The 11,876-nt window shown below is 41.0% G+C and overlaps 1 pseudogene; it reads left to right on the top strand.

Annotated features, from left to right (window-relative positions):
• The first annotated feature begins 3,112 nt into the window (after positions 1 to 3,112).
• LOC141075811 (uncharacterized) lies at positions 3,113 to 7,418 on the top strand (annotated as a pseudogene).
• The last annotated feature ends 4,458 nt before the right edge of the window (positions 7,419 to 11,876 follow it).

The raw sequence follows: 11,876 nt of genomic DNA, 5'->3' as shown, positions 1-11,876 counted from the left end.
ATAGAAAACAAATGGATCTTACAAATTATTTTCCAGCTTCGCACTATACCCTACATACGGTTGTACACTACTGTCTGGGCACATGGCAGTGTTCAGAAGGGAAGGAGCGCCATTTAGCTATTTGAATGCAGATCTAGCTGGAATAGTTTGCAGACACAATGTATTGGGAGCACTGTTCATGGTCACCTGGCAGCTCAAAAGATGTCCACCATGACCATGCTTGGCTCTATCTTCTCTGCTTTCCATATCCCAAGGATTGCCTTGCTCATTGTCCTTTAACACCATTACATGGAATCTGGACTTACACTGGGACCCCTAGGCTTGGACCATGGTGTTACCTGCTATTCTGTGGTGTTAGATGGCAAGAAGAATAGTCAGGTAGCTGGGTCAGAACTAGAAGGACAGAATCAGAAGACACAAGAGTAGTCAGTAAACGGGCCACAGTCACAGCAGGAAACAAACACACAAGCCGCAAGCTGAAAACAAAAAGCAAAAAACACAAATATCCTAAACTAAAAAGTAAAACATGCATTATTTGCAGTTTATTTTTTACTTTTTAGTTTAGGATAATTGTGTTTTTTGCTTTTTTTTTTCTCTGGTTAATGGCCATGTGTTAATATGCACTTACATTGTGCATACACATTAACTTACTTTCTCAGTTCAGACTCCACTGGGAGGATGGAAGAGAAGACCACCAGTTTTTTTAATCCGCAAGCTGAGCACAGAGGACTGAACCAGAGGAGAACAGCGCTGTATCTGGCAGATTCCGGCCATGTGCTTTGCGCTTTAGTAGGGTGTGGTACTTTCCAATTGGCTGAAGTAGGGAGCAGATTACTCCTGCTGGACAGCAGGAACAGATCCCAGATGAGATTGGACACACCATATGCAGAAGCCCTAATATGACTAAATGACAGAAAACCAGAATAGTCAAAATCCCCATAAAGTGATTCCATGTTATAAATTAATTCACTGATGGTTATAATCTATACACACGGGGTCAAAATTGTTGGTACCCCTCGTTTAATGACAGAAAAACCCACAATGGTCACAGAAATAACTTGAATCTGACAAAAGTAATAATAAATAAAAAAATCTATGAAAATGAACAAATGAAAGTCAGACATTGCTTTTCAACCAAGCTTCCACAGAATGTGTAAATCGCAGTGTGTCCACTAATTATCATCACAGGTGTCTACAATCCTGGAATCAGTGAGTGGCCTGTATAGAGGCTACAGATACTCACTGTGCTGTGTGGTGACATGGTGTGTATCACACTCAACATGGACAAGAGGAAGCGAAGGAAAGAGATGTCTCAGGAGATTAGAAAGAAAATTATAGACAAACATGTTACAGGTAAAAGTTATAAGACCATCTCCAAGCAGCTTCATGTTTCTGTGACTAAAGTTGCAGATATTATTCAGAAATTTAATATCCATAGGACTGTACCCAACCTCCCTGGACGTGGCTGCAGGAGGAAAATTGATGACAAATCAAAGAGACGGATAATATGAATGGTAACAAAAGAGCCCAGAAAAACTTGTAAACAGATTAAAGGTGAACTTGAAGCTCAAGGAACATCAGTGTCAGATCACACCATCCGTCGTTGTATGAGCCAAAGTGGACTTCATGGGAGACGACCAAGGAGGACACCATTGTTGAAAAAAAATGAGACTGGAATTTGCTAAACTACATGTTGACAAGCTACAAAGCCTCTGGGAGAATGTCCTATGGACAGATGAGACAAAAATGGAACTTTCTGGCAAGGCACGTCAGCTCTATGTTCTCAGATGGAAAAATGAAGCATATCACAAAAAGAACACTGTCCCTACTGTGAAACATAGAGGAGGCTCTGTTATGTTATGGGGCTGCTTTGCTGCATCTGGCACAGGGTGTCTAGAATCTCCATCGTACAATGAAATCTCAAGACTATCAAGGGATTCTAGAGAGAAATGTGCTGCCCAATGTCGCTTGGTCTCAGTCGCATGTCATACAGGATAATGACACACAATACACAGCTAAAAACATGCAAGAGTGGCTAAGAGGAAAATATTGGACTATTCTGAAGTGGCCTTCTATGAGCCCTAACCTAAATCCTAATGAGCATCTTTGGAAAGAGCTGGAACATGCCGTCTGGAAAAGGCAACCTTCAAACACGAGACAACTGAAGTAGTTGCTCTTGAAGAGTGGGCCAAAATACCTGTCGAGAGGTGCAGAAGTCTCATTGACAGCTACAGGAATCAGTTTATTTCAACAATTGCCTCCAAGGGTTGTGCAATAAAATATTTTAGTTAAGGGAACCATCATTTCTGTCCAGGCCTATTTCATGAGTTTTATTTATTTTAAATTCTGTGGAAGCATGGCTGAAAAGCAATGTCTGACTTTCAGTTGTTCATTTTCATAGATTTTTTAATTATTACTTTTATCAGATTAAAGTTATTTCTGTGACCATTGTGGGTTTCATTAAACAACGGGTACCAACAATTTTGACCACGTGTGTAGGAGGAGTGAATATTTTGACTCTACAGCAACTTTCCGGAAATTAACATGCAGTGGATGTTGGAGTGAAAATTACACATTTGCCATTTTCTTACCCAGAACATAGTGCCCAGATTGTGCTCCAGGAGACACACACCAAAAATTAAGTGGATTCTTCTCACTATAATATTGCTAATTACAGGGATCCTAGATGTTGTTTGCGCACACTGCAAGACTCCGAAGTGAGAGTGGATTTTGCTGGATTGGTTTATAGAAACCTTGTTGCTTTTCAACAGCCTTTGAGCCACTAATAGTGTGGGAACCTCTGTTTTTCCATTGACAGATGATGGACCTGAGTGGGGACTTGTTTTTTGTGAGATGAGAATTGGTATTATTTTCGTCTACATAACATTGATTCGTTTCTTTGTTCATTCTGCCTCCCAATTATCGAATACAAACAGTTGAACACCACACACTACTGGTTCATCCAACAAGGTTTTCTATTAGACTGTGAACAGTCAATGTCTTGGTAAATAATTAAAGTTTTTTACATAGCTTGCCATTTTTATGGACAGTTTAAGTAGAAATGTTCAAAAATATGAAACTAAAGGATATTTTATTAATAAATAATTGTTTTTTATCTTAGCAGATGACTGTACCAGGAGATCAGAGGGACAGTTGACATCTTCAATTTTTAAATCTGATGATCTTGAGCTCCTACAAGATACAACTGAAGTGAATGCCATTACTCCAGATATATCATCATCCATTCACAGCAAAGATCTGTCATCTGATCCTATGAAACAGGTCCCATATTCTGATTCATTACTGAGTAATAAGGGAAAGCAATGTCACAAAAGAGGCATTAAAAAACAAACCACTCCTAAAGCAAAAAAGTCATTCTCATGTTCAGAATGTGGGAAATGTTTTACATGGAAATCAGATTTGGTTAATCACCATAGAACTCACACAGGGGAGAAGCCTTTTTCCTGTTCAGAATGTAGGAAATGTTTTACACTGAAATCAAATTTGGTTAATCACCATAGAACTCACGCAGGGGAGAAGCCTTTTTCCTGTTCAGAATGTGGGAAATGTTTTACACTGAAATCAGATTTGGTTATTCACCATAGAACTCACACAGGGGAGAAGCCTTTTTCCTGTTCAGAATGTGGGAAATGTTTTATACAGAAATCACATTTTGTTACTCATCAGAGAACTCACACAGGGGAGAAGCCTTTTTCCTGTTCAGAATGTGGAAAATGTTTTAACCGGAAATCAGATCTGATTAATCACCATAGAACTCACACAGGGGAGAAGCCTTTTTCCTGTTCAGAATGTGGGAAATGTTTTATCCAGAAATCAGATTTGGTTAATCACCATAGAACTCACACAGGGGAGAAGCTTTTTTCCTGTTCAGAATGTGGGAAATGTTTTGCACTTAAATCACATTTTGTTAGACACCAGAGAACTCACACAGGGGAGAAGCCTTTTTCCTGTTCAGAATGTGGGAAATGTTTTAACCAGAAATCAGATCTGATTACTCACTATAGAACTCACACAGGGGAGAAGCCTTTTTCCTGTTCAGAATGTGGGAAATGTTTTATCCAGAAATCAGATTTGGTTAATCACCATAGAACTCACACAGGGGAGAAGCCTTTTTCCTGTTCAGAATGTGGGAAATGTTTTGCACTTAAATCACATTTTGTTAGACACCAGAGAACTCACACAGGGGAGAAGCCTTTTTCCTGTTCAGAATGTGGGAAATGTTTTAACTGGAAATCACAATTGGTTAATCACCATAAAACTCACACAAGGGAGAAGCTTTTTTCCTGTTCAGAATGTGGGAAATGTTTTAACCAGAAATCAGATTTGGTTAATCACCATAAAACTCACACAGGGGAGAAGCCTTTTTCATGTTCAGAATGTGGGAAATGTTTTTGCACTAAATCAGATTGTGTTAGGCACCAGAGAACTCACCAGGGGAGAAGCCTTTTTCATGTTCAGAATGTTGAACAATTTTTAACCAGAAAGGGAGTCTTGTTCCACACCAAATAACTCACAGAGGGGAGAAACTTCCTTTATGTTTAATGGAAAATAAATCTTGATCACATCAGAGAAGCCATTTTTCCTGTTCATAATGTGGGAAATGTATTAACAGAAATGGAATCTTACTACTAATAACACAGGTCAACAAAAAAAAAATTTTTTTCTGGTGTCCAAAATATTTTAATGAATTTGGGGTATTTTTGGGGTGCTGATTCTGAATATGCTATCAGTTTTGCCAGATTGGCTCAAGTTTTTGAGATTTTTGGTATCTTATTTATAGCACTTGTTGGTAAATGCGACGCATCATCTCATTAATTTCTTTGGATTAGTACTTGAACTGAGCAGTTCTCAATATAGTTTTGTGTTAATTAGTGTTCTAAAAGTTTGTTCATAGCTTGATTTTTGCACTAACTTTATGTTGTTGTCTGTTTTCCAGTGAAAAGCATGAACTCATCAAGAAGAAGTTGTCTTAACGATCCAGACTCATTCTGTTACATTTGTGGTGAATATACACTGCCAAAACATAGAAGAAACATAACAGACTTCGTTAAAAAAGTGTATTTTGCCTATTTTGGGGTTATGCTTGGGGACCAAGACAAGTTTTGGGCACCACACATAGTGTGCAAAGCATGTATCGAATTATTACGAAAATGGAGCAAAGGACAAAGAACAAGCTTCAAATTTGGTGTTCCAATGGTGTGGAGAGAGCAAAAAAATCATCATGATGACTGTTATTTCTGTGCAGTGCAAGTACAAGGATTCAATAAGCATAAGAAACGAAAATGGGAGTATCCTAACATGGAATCTGCAAGAAGGCCTGTCCCTCATTGTGAAGATGTGCCTGTACCTGTGTTTACCATGTTACCTGACCTTCCCCCACCTGATGATGATGAAATGCAGGGTATGGAGCTAAGCATTAGTTCTGGAAGTGAACTAGAATATGAAGGAAGTTTCAGAACACCTACGCAATTTACCCAAGGAGAGCTCAACGATCTAATAAGAGACCTCAACCTCTCAAAAAGTGCATCCGAACTTTTAGCTTCAAGGCTAAGTGAAAAAAATTGTCTGACGCCTGGAACTAAAATTACATCTTACAGGACCAGAGAAGAAGCACTTCTTCCATTTTTCTGTGAAGATGACCTACTTGTATATTGTAAGGATATTCCTGGCCTGATGCTGCAAATGGGTTTACAAGTATATCGTCCTGTAGACTGGAGGCTTTTCATAGATAGTTCTAAAAGGAGTTTGAAATGTGTTTTGTTGAACAATGGCAATCAGTGTGCATCTCTTCCAGTAGCTCACTCAACTAAACTTGCAGAACAATACCAAAATGTCAAAATGGTCTTGGAGAAACTGTGCTACCATGAACATTCGTGGCTGATATGTGTTGATTTAAAAATGGTCAACTTTTTACTTGGACAGCAAAGTGGATACACAAAGTATCCTTGCTTCATCTGCATGTGGGATAGTAGAGCAAAACATCAGCACTGGGAGAAACTGAATTGGCCTCCAAGGGACACCTTGACAGTAGGAGCATCAAACATAGTGAACGAACCTTTGGTGGACAGGGAAAAAATCATTCTACCACCACTTCACATAAAGTTAGGATTAATGAAGCAGTTCGTCAAGGCATTAGACAAAGATGGTAATTGCTTCATGTACATCTGCAGATCTTTCCCTGGTCTTAGCAGCGAAAAACTGAAGGCAGGAATCTTTGATGGTCCTCAAATTCGGAAACTCATTAAAGATTCAAATTTTCCTAAGGAAATGAATGACATTGAAGCTGCTGCATGGTGTAGTTTTGTGTTGGTAGTGAAGAACTTCTTGGGAAATCAAAAGGCAGACAATTATGAAGAACTGGTACAAAACATGCTATTGAGATTTAGAAATCTGGGTGTACACATGAGCATTAAATTGCATTATCTTCACAGTCACTTGGACAGATTTCCAGAAAACCTTGGAGATTTTAGCGAAGAACAAGGGGAGAGATTTCATCAGGATATTATGGTGATGGAGGAAAGGTACCAAGGCAGATGGGACAGACATATGATGGCTGATTACTGCTGGAATCTACAGCGTGACTGCCCCAATAGCTCACATAGAAGAAAATCATATAAAAAGCGCTTTTCCAGCGATTAAATGTCTCCTATCTTTCATGTCTTGTTCATTTTTGAAGATTACTTTCTAAAACTAGTTAAAATAAACTAAAATCAACATTTACTTTGTTAAATTTATTGTATTCATGACAATATCAATAAAATTAATGCGCGTGTAGCAAATTACGTCTTTTTTTTTACACATTTTACGAAAAATCTCAAAAACTTGAGCCAATCTGGCAAAACTGATGACATATTCAGAATCAGCACCCCAAAGTTACCCTAAATTCAATGAAATATCTTTGGCACCAAAAATGCTGTTGACCAGTGAATAATCTTTCTTTTTATATAGCGCTAACCTATTCCGCAGCCCTTTACAGTTTGCACACATTATCATCACTGTCCCCAATGGGGCTCACAAATTAAATTCCCTAACAGTATGTCTTTGGAATGTGGGACGAAACCCACGCAAACATGGGGAGAACATACAAACTCCTTGCAGATGTTGTCCTTGATGGGAGTTGAACCCAGGGACTAACACTGAGCCACCTCAACAGAGAACTTACACAGGGGAGAAGCCTTTTTCCTGTTCAGAATGTGGGAAATATTTTGAATGGAAAGCGCTTCTTGTTAGACATCAGAGCAGTTACACAGGGGAGAAGCCTTTTTCATTTTCTTAATGTAGTCAATATTTTACTTGGAAATCAGCTGTTAATAAACATCAGAAACGTCACATAGGGGAGAAGCCTTTTTTATGTTCATAATGTTGGAATAGTTTTAACCAAAATTAAATTTTCTTAAATGGGTTGTCTCTTGTCATTTCTCATGTATGCTGAAAAAAGGATAAAACTAAACTTTATTAATTCCAAATGGAAAACTATACCCTTAATTCACCCCCTGAATGTTAGTCAGAAGGTGACTAATAGAAAAAAAACTTATACCCCACAATTCAGTATATAGGATGAGGTGATGTAAACACATTCACTCTCCAAGCCTCTTATTTCTACTGCTTTCATTGTCCTCACCAAAGGCGTCATCAGGTGACTATTTAATATTGACGTATATTCAAGCGAGACCAGACAAAAAAAAAATTAAAATCATGTTATCTGAAACAGAAAACTAGCCACATATCGGCAGACCCCAGACTTAAAACTATATACTTCGTATAGTTTTTACATCACGAGGGACTCAGATCTATCATTCGGTAGGAAACAACCTAGGGGTTTTCATCCTCGGTTGGAAGAATACAGATCTGCTCCATTGACTATCGTTGAACCATGGATACGTTTGGAGAAGCCAGGTTGTGATCCTCGGATCAACTGGCCTTTTACCTTGGTGGTCGTAAGTGGCTGCACATCCAGTTGGAAGAATGTCTCAAGCGGGGTACCACAGGGCTCTGCCTGGGCCCTGTATTGTTTAACATCTTTATCAATGATTTAGATGAAGGAATTGAGGGTAAACTGATTAAATTTGCTGATGACACAAAGCTAGGAGGGATAGCTAATACTAGAGAAGAGAGAGAGAGGATTCAAAAAGATATAAATAAACTGGAGAAGTGGGCAGCAACTAACAGAATGGTTTTTAACAGGGAGAAATGCAAAGTACTACATCTGGGCAATAAAAATGAAAAAAGCATATACAGAATGGGAGGAATAGGGCTAAGCAACAGCACATGTGAAAAAGACTTGGGTATACTAATAGATCACAGACTGAATATGAGTCAACAGTGTGATGCAGCAGCAAAAAAGGCAAATGCAATTCTAGGATGTATTAACTGAAGCATACAGTCTAGATCACGTGAAGTCATTATTGCCCTCTACTCCTCTTTGGTCAGACCTCATCTGGAATATTGTGTCCAGTTTTGGGCACCACATTTTAAAACAGACATCAACAAACTGGAGCAAGTTCAGAAAAGAGCGACCAGAATGGTGACCGGTCTGCAAACCCTGTCTTATGAGGAAAGGTTGCAGGATTTGGGAATGTTTAGTTTGCAAAAGAGAAGACTGAGAGGAGACTTAATAGCTGTCTACAAATATCTAAAGGGCTGTCACATTGTAGAAGGATCAACTTTATTCTCATTTGCACAAGGAAAGACTAGAAGCAATGGGATGAAACTGAATGGGAGGAGACACAGATTAGATATTAGAAAAAACTTTATGACAGAGTGATCAATGAGTGGAACAGGCTGCCACGAGAAGTGGTGAGTTCTCCTTCAATGGAAGTCTTCAAACAGAGGCTGAACAGACATCTGACTGGGACGATATAGCGAATCCTGCTTTGAGCAGGGGGTTGGACCAGATGGCCCAGGAGGTCCCTTCCAACTCTATGATTCTATGATTCTATGACTGAATGGATTGTCATCTTCCTACGCTTGTCGTTACCTCATCTCTGTGCGTGCCACAGGTGGGGTAGCGACCCTGAGAGCGAATCAGTGGAAGTGTGAGACTAAGTAATGTGCACTCTGCTGGGTATTTTGCTGGGACTGTTCTATGTGTTTTCTGCCTGTTTTGTGGTTCAATAAAGCATTGCCACACTGCATTACCCTCACTGTGTGTTGTCTGAGTAGCGTTATGCCCATGTTAAAGGGAGAGCCTGCGTTCGGTGGGAGGATCTCTGATCCATGTCGTTTCGGCCAGCAGACCGGGGTGCGCGCTGACCACCCCATGTCTCCACAGGCATGCTTCAATAGTCTCAATGGGAGGTTAGAAGCTGCTATAACCCGATCGGCTCTGCTACATACAAGCAATGATCAGATCACCTGTATGTAGCAGAGTTGCTCACTTGCTATGAGCGCCAACCACTGGGCAGCGCTCATAGGATCCGGCAGTGACAACCATAGAGGTCTGCTGGAGACCTCTGGTTGTCATACCAACCCATCGGTGACCCGCGATCACGTGACAGGGTCACTGAAGTGCGGGGTTTCTGGCCCATCATGTGCGAGAAAAGATGTGGGCTCAGCGCCGGAGCCCACATCAAAAGGAGGGAGTCTGACATCAGCGTACATTTACACCCGATGTCAGAAAGGGGTTAAAGGGGATTGTTTTTACAGAGACAGAAGTGGTAATCAATCATGTATACATACAAATAATTACAGAAATACACAGCTTATAATGTTAAATAGTAAAGAGTTAAGACAAGAAAATATAATTTGTGTAAATCATGTGTAGATATAAAAATTCAGTCAAATGTTCAAAACCACATCTAAAAGCAGAGATGCTTACCTGCCCAGACCTCCAAACAAATGCACTATCGGGGAGAGTGGGCCCATATAGTTAGGATGGGGGCAACACAGGTGCAAGAATACCGATGAGACAACCGCTCACAACCCACCAATGTATGGAGGGGCGGATGCTTGGTATATTAATGCACAATGAAGACTTGTATGCTCTGCTGTTCACACAATGGGAATGCACATCATCCAGGCCAACAGCCTATTAGTTACGCCCATACTATTAGATCAGGCGGGCTGCCTAGCGCTATCCAAATGCATCCCATGTGAACAGACACCACAGTTTACAAGACCGAATGGGCCCAACTGCACCCTGAAAAATAAAGTGCAAGAAACACATAAAAAATATGAGAGGTCTTAGTTAATATTTTGGGTAAAATACATAAGCAAGTAACCCACGTTATGCGTTGGCCTAAAAAAGTGTCAAAGGACTCACAGAAATTGCTTCTTCTACTTCCACCGCTGCTGCTAATGTTTTGGCGTTGAAGAATTGACGGTCCGGAGGTTGGAAGTCTACAGCTGCGATGTGAACGGTGTGCTTCACTGCTGTCTTGGGGAAAAGCTCTCCTAAGGTTGTGTAAAAGCGTGTTTCAATACTCCAGCATTCGCTGTTCCCTTTCTAGGGTGCGAACCATCTGGCAAAATTTGGTTTTATAACGTGTATCTAATAAAGTGGCAACCCAGCAGTCAGCATTATTCCTAATCATAACTATACGGGGATCATGTTGCATATAGTGCAGCAAGAAGGCGCTCATATGTCAGTCTCTACCATGAGGTCCAAGCCCATGCTGTGTTGGTGGCTGGGTAACAATGAGGCTCATTTCCTCCATCCCATCCCTCCAACCACGAACAACAGACAGTTACTCGCCCATCACCTCTTTCTCCTCCATTTGTTCCTTGGATCTTGCCCCTTCAATAACAGCTTGTCTGTTATCACCAGCCTTCATCGATCACAGTAATCCACCCTCCCTTGGCACCCACCTGTGTGGTGACAGTCTTGAACTTAAAGACAATATTATCCCTTCTGCATCCTCCTCTGCTTCCTCCTCTTCTTCTGGGACCACCATCTCTTCCCGCTGGCTATTCAGTCTACTCCAGCATATAGATGACCAGAATAGTGATGCTGATGATGGTGGCATCAGTGATAACCATCTTAGTAGCCATTTCAAAACTGTGCAGAAGGGTGCAGAGGTCCTTAATCTTTGTGCACTCTGTAAATGTCACATGCGCCATCTGCATACTGTGTTGGCCCAGGCTATACGACATGACATACTGCGTCAGGGCTTGTTGCTGCTGCCACAGTCGCCGCAACATGTGCAGGGTGGAATTCCACCGTGTATCAATGCAAGTCGATGAGAGGGGTGCGAATGGCAGAAATGAGCACACAACTTGCGTGACTGGAGCAGGCAAAGTATACAAAGAAAGGTTGCACTCTATCATGCTAAAGCATGTCAATGTGGAATATGTCAAATTTCACATATTCCACATTGACATGCTTAAGCATGATAGAGTGCAACCTTTCTTTGTATATTGTATAAGTGGGGTAGCTCCTCTTGGTATACACCTATTCACACTAGTCTGGATGTGCCAGTCAGTTTTTTTTGTCTCGTATATTAGCTTACTGACCGAGCACTCCGCCCTCCACCAGGTGGTGATTTTAATTACAGCAGGTCACTACTTACCCATAAATGCAGGCATTGCTGACAGAGGTGTCCACATTCACCCAGGAATGCAGACATCAACCTTAGAGAGGTATTCACACAGGTCAGTGATAGGGATTAGTGAGTAGCTCCTGATACTCGGGTACTCGTAGCGAGTCCAATGTAAGTCTAATGGGCAGAGAATGTGTGTGACGGAGGTGGTCTGTGGGGCTGTATCTGTGTGCAGTGGTCTGTGGGGCTGTATCTGTGTGCAGTGGTCTGTGGGGCTGTATCTGTGTGCAGTGGTCTGTGGGGCTGTATCTGTGCAGTGGTCTGTGGGGCTGTATCTGTGTGCGGCGGTCTGTGGGGCTGTATCTGTGTGCAGTGGTC

This window comes from Dendrobates tinctorius, unplaced genomic scaffold (genome assembly GCF_039654945.1).
Source record: "Dendrobates tinctorius isolate UK_male_01 unplaced genomic scaffold, ASM3965494v1 ptg000372l, whole genome shotgun sequence".
Lineage (NCBI taxonomy): Eukaryota > Metazoa > Chordata > Amphibia > Anura > Dendrobatidae > Dendrobates > Dendrobates tinctorius.
This window is presented reverse-complemented; position numbering and strand designations above follow the sequence as displayed.